The 13,422-nt window shown below is 34.9% G+C and overlaps 1 pseudogene; it reads right to left on the reverse strand.

Moving 5' to 3' along the window:
• Positions 1-9,464: 9,464 nt before the first annotated feature.
• Positions 9,465-10,468, reverse strand: LOC103020538 (AP-1 complex subunit sigma-1A-like; annotated as a pseudogene).
• Between the last annotated feature and the right edge of the window lie 2,954 nt (positions 10,469-13,422).

Below are 13,422 nucleotides of genomic sequence, written 5' to 3' on the forward strand. Positions count from 1 at the left end.
TGTAAAGTCATTAAAAATACTTCTCATAATTTTTCCACAAACCTGTCTTTCCCTACTTTCCTAGGGCTATCCATCATTCCTCTTGACACCCTTGGTGTTTTCAACTTGCCAAGTTTCTTTTCCATATGAAACCTATTTTCATAGTTTCATTTCTCCATTCATGTGTTTTAGTCAACTTGAATTGCTTTGTTTGCTTTCTCTTACTTGTATGTTCATTATAAATTTCAAGGCTAAATATGATCTTTGTGAGGCTTTTCCCATCCAACCCATCTCAGATAAATGCTATCAATTTCCCACTTTACTGTTATAATGTAGCACATTTTCCTATCACTAATTTAGTATTCTGAAGTATTTGGAGACAACAAACATACACTTTAGTTGTCTTCATTAACAACATTGATTATACAATTGTTCAAATTTCTACTTGACTCTTCTTTTATCTAGATATAACTATTATGAAACTAATTTAACTTGAAACAGTATAATGCTTCATACAACTAAAGTGTGGTCTCAAAGATATAATTATTTCAATTACATTTGCAATTTTAGAAAACCATCTACTTGGAGCGGTTATAAGCAGCAATTTTTAGTGGTTAAGAGACCAGGCTCTAAACCAGACTATCTCACCTTGACTTTTGGTTCTGCCACTCACTACCTGTATGACCATGAGCAAATGATTACAACATTTTGTGCCTTCAGTTCCTGATCTGTTAAATGGGGACATTCATAGTACCTGACATAGAGTCTTTTAATGAGATATAAATGGATGTAATGAGGTTAGAACAATGTCTGGCATATGGTAATCTCTTAGCACATTTTACCTATTAATACTGTAAGTCGTGATTATAGTGGTAGGAAGAGAAGACAAAGGGTCAGTGTTGGTGATAGTATATGCCAGACAATATTCTTGTTATTTCTTCCATCAAGGAGCTGTAGTCTACTGAGGGGACAAAAACACAAGCAGATCAATGCACACCACTGTGTTTGGTGCCACAATAGAGGAAGGAACATAGGAGATTGGGAACATTCTCAGAGAAGCACTAGAGAAGAGGAACCATTTTGGGTGAGTTATGGAGTTCTAGTAGAAGTTAGCAACAAAGAAATGGAGAAGCAGTGTCCCAGGTACATACAGGCACACATGAATGCAGGGAGCCTGGGACACCAAGGCACATTGAACCTCTGTCTGTAATATATCAGTGGTAGTCTATACTGTGGTCAACAGAGGAAAATACATTTTAGATTGTGAAAGGGTTTATGTTCCATGGGAAGACGTTTGGATTTTACATAGAATACACTGGAAAAAAATTAACCATTAGAATTTTATTATTTAGTAATTAGTCTAAAGCTATTACTTGCCATGAGTATGGACAATGGGTTAGGAGGCAATGAGGTAGGAGTAGGTAAGACAACTAGAAAGTTACTGCACTAATTCAGAAATAACCAACAAAGCCCTGGATAGAACTAGGAGCAATATATAGAGTACAGAGGTACCCTTTGAATAATATCAAGAGGGCTGAGAAGAGTAGAGAATCTAGAGGTGGAAATGGGAGATTATGAAGTCTGGGAATGTTTGCATAAATAACATGTTAAGGGGAAATTTAACTTGAGAAAAGATAAGAGAGAATATATAACTGGCTACATGGTTCTAAAAGTTAAACATTTTCTGGCTTAAAGTAGCTTTGGTTAGTCAATCAGTGTCCTGAATTTGGAGACCACACTAAATGAATAAACTTAGAGCTAAATAATTATTTGTTACTGAAACTATGAGGATACTGAGGATACAACTTATAATATATTATAAATTACATAACATATTTTGGGAAACAAAATAGAAAGTAAACAAATGAGTAAACTCATTATGCCTCTGGAATCATGCTGATTATTTTACATATACATGACAACACAAAAAACAATCCCATGGAATGCATATTAATATCCCACTTAAATATGAAGAATATGACATTAAAGCCATTTAAATCATTTGTTTAAGGTCTTATAACTGAGAAGTGTCACAGCCAGGATTCAAATTCTAATCAAACTCCACATATTTTATTCCTAAACAAACACATGTCACTCCTGATAAAGTAAAAAAATATTAAAAAACATGCAGCAAATACAGTTTGTACAGGAAGCTCACATTTCTTCTCCTATATGAGAATAAGAGAGGTTACTTTAGTATTAACACATTAATTAATATTGTACTCTTAATAATGTGCTGATGCTTGATAGAAGTCAGACTTTAAAATATGGAAAGTATTGTCTTTGCATGTAAGAAACATAAACTTTTGGACTTTGACCTCAAAGAACATTTAGAAAATGCAACTAAAATTAGAAGGCAGAAAGTAGAGCTAAAATGGCAACACAATACTTAATCAAGAGTACAACTTTGTGGCTGATGTCCAAGATGGCAGAGTAGGAAGACTCTGAGCTCACATCCTCCCATGAACACACAAAAATTAAAACTATTTACAAAGGAACTATCTATGAGAACTACCTGGACACTAGCAGAAAACATTTTCCACAACAAAATACATAAAAAAGGAACCACAACACAAAAGATAAGAGGGGCAGAGATGCAGTATAGTTAGGACCCACACACCAGAGTTAGCAACTTGCAATTGGGAGGAATATCACAACTGTAGAGGTCCTCCTCAAAGAGTGAGAGCTCCAAGCCCCACATTAGAGTCCCCAGCCTGGAAATCCTGCACTGAGAAGATGAGCCACCAGAATATCTGCTTTCAAAACCATCAGGAATTATGTTTGGGAGAGCCACAGGACTATAGAAACCAAGACTCTGGTCTCAAAGGGTGCACCCAAAATCTCCTACACTCCAAGTCCCAGCACAGAGGCTGTAATTTGAAAGAAGCCTGGCTCAGACCCACTTGATGATCTTAGAGAACCTCCTAAAGAGACAAGAGGCAACTGAATTTTTCCCTGAGGATGGAGATGCTAGTGCTATCCATTTTGGTGAGCTAGTTCTACCACAATAACACTGACATTGGCAAGCACCATTTTGGAATGCCCCCTCTGTGTTATTAACACTGGGGACATGGTCCACAAACCAGCAAACTGGCATCAACCCCAACACTCCCCCCACCCACCAAGACACTCAGACAGCTTCGTGAGGATCTGTATCCACTGTGCACTGGGCCAGCACAAGGCTCATACCACAAACTGCTGGGCCTCACATCCAACTGCATGGGAAGAGTTCAAGGTAATGATCATAAAGATACTAACTGAACTCAGGAGCAAAATGAATGAATGCAATGAAAATTACAACAAAGAGTTAGAAAATATAAAGGAGATTCAAACAGAGCTGAAGAATACAATAACTAAAATAAATAATACACTAGAAGGAATCAACAGTAGATTAGATGATACAGAGAAACAGATCAGCAATCTGGAAGAGAGAGTAGTGGAAATCATCCAAACTGAACAGAAAAGAGAAAAAAAAATTAATGATAGTTTAAGAGACCTCTGGAACAATATTAAGCATAATAACATTTACATTATAGGGGCCCCAGAAGGAAAAGAGAGAGAGAAAGGGCAGAGAAGTTATTTGAAAAATAATAGCTGAAAAATTCCCTAATCTGAGAAAGGAAACACACATGCAGGTTCAGGAAGCACAGTGAGTCTCAAACAAGATGAACCTAAAGAGGTCCATAATAAGGTACATTATAATTAAAATGTCAAAAATTAAAGAAAAATAAAGAAACTTAAAGCAGTAATAAAAGCAACTAGTTACACAGAAGGGAACCCCATAAAACCATCAGCTGACTTTTCAACAGAAACTATGCAGGCCAGAGAGGTGACACAATGGATTCAAAGTGATGAAAGGAAGAAAGCCTACAACCAAGAGTACTCTCCCTGGCAAGGCTATCATTCACATTTGAAGGAGAGATAAAAAGTTACAGACAGTAAAGCTAAGAGTTCACCACTAATCCAGTATTACAAAAAATGTTAAAGGGACTTCTTTAAGCAGAAAAGAAAAGGCCACAACTAGAAATATGAAATATAAGAAAAGAAAAATCTCATGGGTAAAAGCAAACATACAGTAAATGTAGTAAATCAACCACTTATTAAGCTAGTAGAAAACTTAAAATACAAAAGTAGTAAAATCATCTATTTCCATAATAAGCAGTTAGGGGATACACAAAATCAAAAGATGTAAAATATGACATCAAAAACATAAATGTTTGGGGTGGGGAAATAAAAATGTAGCGTCATTAAAATGAATTCAAACTTAGAACATCAACATAAAAAATCATACATATACATATGTATATGTATACATTTTGTTATATATGAACTTCACAGTAAACACAAACCAAAAATCTATAAAAGAAACACAAACACAAAAAGTGAGGGGAATCCAAATGTAACACTAAAGATAGTTATCTGATCACAAGGGAAGAGAGCAAAAGAAAATGAAAGGAAGAAAAAAGAACTACAAAACAACCAGAAAACAATGAATAAAATGGCAATAATCATATACCTATCAATAATTACATGTAAATTGACTAAATCCTCCAATCAAGAGACATAGAGTGGCTGAACAGGCAATAAAACAAGACCCTAGTATATACTGCTTACAAGAGACTCACTTCAGATCTAAAGACACTTACAGACTGAAAGTGAGGGAATGGGAAGTGAGGGGATGGAAAAATGTATTCCATTCAAATGGCAACAAAAAGAAAGCTGGGGTAGCTTATAAAAGACTAAATAGACATTAAAACAAAGACTGTGACAAGAGACATAGAAGGACATTACATAAAGATAAAGGGATCAATCCAAGAAGATATAACAATTATAAATACATATGCTCCCAACATAGGAGCATATAAATACATAAAGCAAATATTGTCAAACATGAAGAGAGAAATTGGCAGTAATGCAATAATAGAATAAAAGTTCTACTACTTTTAACACCCAGTTTACATCAATGGATAAATCATCCAGACTGAAAATCAGTAAGGAAACACTTGCTTTAAATGACACATTAATCAGCTAGATCTAATAAATATATACAGTACATTCCTTCCAAAAACAGCACAATGCACATTCTTTTCACATGGACATGGACAATTCTTCAGAATAGATTACACTCTGGGCCACCCTAGGCCACAAAACAAGTATCAGTAAATTTAAGAAGACTGAAATCATGCCAAGCATCTTATCCAACCACAATGCTATGAGACTAGAAATCAACTACAAGAAAGCAACTGCAAAAAATACAAACATGTGGAGGCTAAACAACATGCAACTAAATAACCAATGGGTCACTGAATAAATCAAAGAGGAAATTAAAAAATACCTGGTGACAACAGAAAACAAAAATACAATGATCCAAATCTAAGGGATGCAGTAAAAGCAGTTGTAAGAGCAAAGTTTATAGCAATACAAGCCTACCTCATGAAATAAGGATAATCTAAAACAATCGAATTTTACACCTAAACGAACTAGAGAAAGAAGAACAAACAAAATCAAAAGTTAGTAGAAGAAAATAAATCATAAAGATCAGAGCAGAAATGCATGAAATAGATACTAAAAATAATTAGGAAAAATCAATGAAATAAGAGCTACTTCTTTAAAAGGATAAATAAGACTGATAAGCTTTTAGCAAGACTCACCAAGAAAAAAAGAGAGGGTCCAAATAAATAAAATCAGAAATGAAAGAAGACAAGTTACAACCCACACCGCAGAACTACTAAGGATCATAAAAGATTACTACAAACAATTATACACCAATAAAATAGACAATCTAAGAAATTCCTAGAAGTATGCAATCTCTCACAACTGAATCTGGAAGAAATATAACATATGCATAGGTCAATTACCAGTAATAAAATTGAATTGATAATAAAATAACTCCAAAAAAATTCAGGATCAGACAGCTTCACAGATGAATTCTACTGAACATTTAAAGAATTAACTACTCCAAAAAATTGCAGAGGGTAGAATGTTTCCAAATTCATTCTATGAGGCCAGCATCACCCTGATACCAAAACAGAAAATATCACAAAAAAAGCAAATTCCAGGCCAATATCACTAATGAACATAGTTGAAAAAATCTTCAACAAAATATTAGTAAACTGAATTCAACAATACATTAAAAGGATTATACAGCATGATCAAGTGGGATTTATCTCAGGGATGCAAGGATAGATCAATATTCAAAAATCAGTCGATGTGATATACTATACAACAAATTTAGAATAAAAGTCATATGATCATCTCAATAGATGTAGAAAAAGCTTTTGACAAAATTCAACATTCATTTATGGTATAAACTCTTAACAAAGTAGGTATAGAGGGAATACAAATCAACATAATAAAGGCCATGTATGATAAACCTACAGCCAACATCATACTCAATGGTGAGAAGCTGAAAGCATTTCCTCTAAGATCAGGAACAAAACAAGGATGTCCACCTTCACTATTTTTATTGAACATAAGTATTAGAAGCCCTCACCACAGCAATAAGACAAGAAATGGAAATAAAAAGAATCCAAATCGGAAAGGAAGAAGTAAAACTGTCACTGCTTTCATATGCAATAATACTATATGTAGAAAATCTTAAAGATGCCACCAAAAACTAATTGGGCTAATAAATGAATTCAGTAAAATTGCTGGATACAAAATTAACATACAGAAATCTGTCATATTTCTATACAATAACAACAAACTTTCAGCAAAGAAATGAAGAAAAATATCCCATTTACAACTGCATCAAAAAAGAATAAAATCCTTCAGAAAAAATGTAACTAAGGAGATAAAAAGCCTGTACTCAGAAAATTATAAGACACTGATAAAAGAAATTGAAGACAACACAAACAAATGGAAAGATATACCATACTCATGGATTAGAAGAATTAATATTGTTAAAATGACCATACTAACCTAAACAATCTCCAGATTTAATAGAATCCCTATCAAAATAACAATGGCATTTTTCACAGAAATAGAACAGATAATTTAAAATGTGTATGGAAACACAAAAGACCCTGAATAGCCAAAACAATGTTGAGAAAAAGAACAAAGCTGGAAGTATCACACTTTCTGATTTTAAACTACACTACATAACCACTGTAAACCAAACAGTATGGTTCTGGCACAAAAACAGACACATAGATCAGGAGAAGAATAGACAGCACAGAAATGAATGCATATTTCTATGGTCAAATATCTATGACGAAGGTGGCAAGAATATAAAATGGGGAGAAAAAAGCCTCTTCAATAAATGGTATAAGGAAAAATGGACAGCTACATGCAAAAGAATCAAATGCCTACTTTGTCACACCATATACAAAAAAAAAACCCTAAAAATTAAAGATGTAAATATAAGACCTGCAATCATAAACTTCCTGGAAGAAAACCTAATCAACAGAGTCTTTAACATAGACCTTAGCAACATGTTTTGGATCTGTCTCCTCAGGCAAGGGAACCAAATGCAAAAATAAATAAATGGGACCACATTAAACTAAAAAGCTTTTGAACAGTGAAGGAAACTATCAACCAAAAGAAAAGGCAGCCTACTGAATGGGAGAAGATATTTGCAAATGATATATTTCATAGGGGTTTATTATCCATAACATACAAAAATCTCACACAATTCAACATCAAAAAAGCAAACAATCCAATTACAAAATGGGCAGGGAACCTGAATTGACATTTTTTTTTTTCCAAAGAAGGCATAAAGATGGTCAGCAGACACATGAAAAGTTGCTCAACATCACTTATCATCAAGGAAATGCAATTCAAAACCATAAAGGTATATGCTCTCATATCTGTCATAATGGCTATCATCAAAAAGAAAACAAATAACAAGTGCTGGTGAGGATGTGGAGAAAAGCAAACCTATTGTTGGTGGGATTGTAAAATGGTACAGCCAGTATGGAAAACAGTATGGAGATTCATCAAAAATTAAAAATAGAGCTACCATACCATCCAGTAATTCCACTTCTGTATATTTTTCCAAAGAAAAAAAAGCATTAATTCAAAAAAGATATTTGCACTCCTATGCTCATTGTAGCATTACTCACAATATCTAAGATATAGAAGCAACCTAAGTGCCCATCAATAGATGAATGGATAAAGAAATTTTGATATGTATACATACAATGGTATATTACTTAGTCATAAGAAGAATGAAATCTTTCCATTTGCAACAACATGGATGGATCTAGAGGGTATTATGCTAAGTGAAATAAGTCAGAAAGAGAAAGACAAATACAGTATGACCTAACTTATATGTGGAATCTAAAAAACAAAAGAAACAAACAAAACAGACTCATAGATAAGAACAAACTAGTGTTTGCAAGAACTGGGGGTGGGGGGAGTTGGGGGCAAAATAGGTGAAGGGTATTAAAAGGTATTAATCTCTAGTTATTAAAAAAATTAGCCATGTGGATGTAATATGCAGTACAAGGAATATCTTCAACAATATTATAATAATTTTGTATGAGGACAGATGGTTACTAGACTTATTGTGGTGATCATTTCTTAATGTATGCAAATGGAAATTCACTATGTAATACACCTGAAACTAACATAATACTGTATCTCAAACATATTTTAATTTAAAAAGGCACAATTTTACCATAGTCTGAATTTATTTTCACCTGTAAAAGGATAAATAGAATGTATCTAAGGTTTCATCTTTGGAAGATTTAGAGTATTATGAAGAAATCAAAGAGATCTTAATGGCTTTCCCACCTGATATCCATTACTTAAAAAAACTTCTTTGTGCTTTTCTTTTTATATCAGAGAAAAGGAAATAAAGTCAGACATTTCCCCCACCCCACCCCTTAAACATGGAATGAAAGAGGGACTGGTCCCAGTCTCCCATTAAATCCACCCTTCACCCAACTCTCCCTTCCCTCAAAGCTGCAAGGTTAGAAAAAAATTATGTTGTTCCTCCCCTGGCAGTAGTCCCAGACCCCTTTGCAGTCAAGAAGGAAGGGGAGGGGCAGATGAGGGAGGAGTTCTCTCCCACACAAAAGCCCCACTCCCAGGCAGAGAAGCTACCCTAGCATCCTGCTGGAGGGGTGGAGGTAGGTTATGTGGTAGGGATTAGAGAAGAACCCTGAAATCTTTTCCTTAAACCTGGTATATGTATGTATTTACAGTTATAAAGGAAGGGAGGAGTTTAGGGTAATATTAGTCCCTCAAAGGCAGGAAATGAAAGTCAAATAGCATGCCTGTCTTGGTCACATTTTCCTAACTCTTAGCTCCTAAAACCTTTGGTGGGAAAAGGGGAAACAGGAAGTGGGGGGTGGAGGAAGGAAGGGAATGTTTGAGGATCTAAACCCACAGCTCACTCCGAAAGAAGGTGAGGCAGCAGAGGCGGGGCGGCTGGGTACCACCATGAAAACGGCCCTCAGAAAGACTTATGAGAAGCAGTCACTCATACCCTGTCTCTCCACCACTCCCCACATCATCACCCAGCCAGGCAGGGGCTCTTCCTAACCCATCTTCTCCAGCATCCTTCAGGGCTTCTCATCCTCCTCCTGCAGCTGGTCATCCTCCTGCATAGCGTTCATCACACTCTTCCTGGAGCTGTTCTGGACATCACCCTTCATCAAAAATGCATCTGAGGTGAAGCAGGCCTTCTCAAAGTTGAAGATGATGTCCAGGTTGAAGTATTTGTCCAGGAGCTCCACATATTGGTCAGTCAGTTCCAGAGTTGAAACCATGTATAAATCCCTGTGTCCTTGTCTTTTGAAATAAAAGGATGAACCAAGAGTTAATGATGGGGAAATGTGAAGATGTGGAACAAACAATAGCTGTTGGGCTGGGGAACTGGTAACAATTTAGACTATAAATCTGCCACATAGCAGTTCCCTGAAAGATATAGATAAAGGCCTGACACACATTCCTAAGTTGTTTGTACAGGAAGCAGACCCCCACCAGATGAAAACTGCTGACTGCAAGAACTTAGAACCTAGACTGGTTGGAACCAGAAGGTTGATGATGCTGACTCCCCATTACCTCACTACCAAGCAATCAGAAGAATGAACACGAGCTGGTCACACCCTGCTCCTTGAATCATTACTATAAGACTCCTCACTACCCCCTCCAGGACAGGACACACAGTCTTGAGGGCAATAGCCTGCTGTGGTCCCCTTTGCCTGGCAAAGCAATAAAGCTATTGTTTTCTGCTTCACCCAAAACTCTGTCTCTAAGATTCAATTCGGTGCCGGTGTAGAGAGGCCAGGTTTCAGCAACAGCGTGACGGGCTCATTGTCTTGACCCTTGATGGCACAGTAGAAATAGAGGCTGGCATGTTTCTTATAGACGACTTTGAAGTTTCTTCACTCCAGGAAGTTGCATATCCTGAGCTTGAAAGCTAGAATAACCACATACGCTCCTGAACCATCTTCTTTTGCTTCATGTCTGACATGGCCAGATACCATTTTTGCAGCCACAACTTTCCCAGCAGGCTGAACATCAGCTTAAATCACATCATTTCACAGCTTCCAGGTCTGCACGTCCCTCTTAACACCGTAGATGCCAGCTCCACTCCCTTACTTAACCTTTACTTATCTTCTTTTCTCCCTCTCATTTGAAGCCTAACCTGCTCTGGAACCTTCTAAAAAGTCTAACTCAAAGAAATAAAATGTCAGAAGTGTATCTCCTTATTATGAGCGCCTTAGGGGCCAACAGTCTTTTGACAAGGCTAACTGCTCCCCTGATGCCTTTATCTGGAACCCACACGTCAGATTTGCTTGGGGCTTTCACATTCAGGGATCAGCTCCTACTGCCACAGCTGACATTTCTGTTTTGTCCATGAGCTGAACTTTGGTGAACTTAGGAAATAATTTTTATTTTACAGTAAAGTATATATAAGGAAATTTCAGAGCAGCCAGTCTTATGATGTAGATGTCTTATGAATAAGCATATACATCTTTTATCCAGTTTTCCAAAACATTTTTAGAGCTGACTTAAAATAATAGTAATTTAACTTGAATTGCTTTTGAAAGCAATACAAAGTCATTCTTTTCTCATGATTGCTTGATTATAGATTTCAAATTTGTCTTTGTGTATAATTATAATCTCTCGAGTTTCCTTCACAAATGAAATAGCAGATGGATTCTGTAAAGCCTGTGTTATATACAGTTGAATAATTTACACTATCAAGTATCTATTTTTCCAGCTAATCAAGGTTTTAAATAGTGAACAAAACTAATATTTCAATGGTAAACTAAAACCTTGTGTTATTGCTATGAGAATGGAAACCATGTAATAATGTTCAGAATGTGACTTTTGGTACTAGAATGCTTGGGTTTTATTATACTAAGTGAAGTAGGCCAGACAGAGAAAGACAAATATCATATGATATCACTTTTATGTGAAATCTAAAAAAAAAAAGATACAAATGAACTTATACACAAAAGAGAAATAGACCCACAGACATAGAAAACAAACTTATGGTTACCAAAAGAGAAAGAGAGGGGGAGGAGTAAATTAGGAATTTGGGATTAACATATACACAATACTATATATAAAATGGATAATCAACAGGGACCTTTAGAACAGGGGACTATACTCAATATTTTGTAATAACCTATGAGGGAAAAGAATCTGGAAAAAATAGATATATATATGTGTGTATAACTGAATCACTTTACTGTATACCTGAAAACTAACACAACATTATAAATAAACTATACTTCAATTTTAAAAAGGCAAAAAATAAACAGAAAAACAAAACAACAAAAAACAAATGAAAACAAAAGTAATACTTGCTCCACAATTTACTAGGTGTGGGACTGTGAGAAAGCATTTCATTTAATTGTACCTCAGTTTCTTCATCAAAATGTACTTTATATTGCATCTGAAGCAGTTAACATATTACTTGGCATGTAGTGTGCATTCATTAAGCATTATTATTTATCTATTCCATTCCCACAGAGAGGTTTGGAGAGGGGTTAGGCCAAATAATTCGTGAGTTGCCTAGCTTTATTTTTCCTGTTGCCAAAAGTAAGATGATAGGTCCAGTGGGGTACTGAGCTGACTTCTACTGGGAGAACGGATTGTGAAATTTTCAGGAATTTGGGGAGTTGGTTGGTGTTATGTTGGTCGCTTGAAATTGGCTATGATAGGAGTATTTAACCAATCATTCCCAAAAGGCAGTTGCTAAACATTTACCAGGATGATACTGAAGTTAGCTTTGTTATCCAAATCAGTAGTTTTCTCCTGCTCTGATCTAAAGGATCTTTAGATTGGTTATAGAAAATATTACATTCACTTAAAAAAAAAGAATTTGGAAATTTGGCAGTTTTCTTCCATTTATAGAAACAATTTTCTATACTGTTAAATGTTTGTTTACCTATAACAGGTAAACAGACTGGTTGGAACCAGTTTTTACTGGTTTTACTCCAGTAAAACTGGAGTAAAAAATTTACTCCAAGTCATTCATCCAAGAGAAATGAAGGCATCTGTCCACAAAAAGAATTGTTCAAGAATTCCCTAGCAACATTATTCATTATGGCCAAAAACAGAGTTCTTTTAAAAGGAGAGTATATTAAAAAATTGTTTTATACTCATACAAATGAATACTACACAATAATAAAAAGAAATGAATCACTGATGCTTAAAACAAAGTGAAAGAATCTAACAGAATTAGAGTTGATTGAAAGAAGCCAGACAAAAAAATGTGTAGCATATGACTTTATTTATATAAAGATTAAGACCAGACAAAAGTAATCTATAATGAGAGAAATTAGAACTGTTGTTGCTTTTGGTGGGTTGGAGTAGTGGTGGTGGTGGTTGAGCAGAAGGAGAATGATATAAATTTCTGGGGTGATAGAAACATTCTATATCTTAAAATGGTTGTTGGCTACATGGATACACACATTTATCATATGTTATCAAATGTACACTAAAGATCTGTACATTTGTACATTTTATTCTATACAAATTTTATCTCAATAAAGAAAAATAAAGCAATATATTTCAATAGAAATACTGATTAACAATAGAAATGGGTGATGACAAAATTTGACAATTATAAAATGAAGTTTGGGGGAATATATAACACATATATAGAAAAAAGAAAGAACAAGGTAACAATTAAGTGTACAATTCATCTAATCCTTCTTTCAGTCACTGTAATTTTTTAAATTGTGTGATCTTGTGTAACTTACTTAACCTTATAAATATTCTGGTTTCTAATCTTCTAAAATTGGTTTAAATATAATATTTACCTCATAAGGTAGTTTGCTGGTAAATGAAACAATTCATCAAAAGAATTTAAGGTGCTTGTTTTTTAGTAAATGCTTAATAAATCATTTTAGAGCTGTTTTTATTATTAAGATATAAATATAAAACTCAAAGAAAATACGTCCTGAATTTCCATCTCCATCTCATGAAAATGCCAGGAAGAATGGAGCAGGTAAAATGAACTAATAGATTAAATTT

The sequence above is a fragment of the Balaenoptera acutorostrata genome, chromosome 18 (genome assembly GCF_949987535.1).
Source record: "Balaenoptera acutorostrata chromosome 18, mBalAcu1.1, whole genome shotgun sequence".
NCBI classification, from domain to species: Eukaryota; Metazoa; Chordata; class Mammalia; order Artiodactyla; family Balaenopteridae; genus Balaenoptera; species Balaenoptera acutorostrata.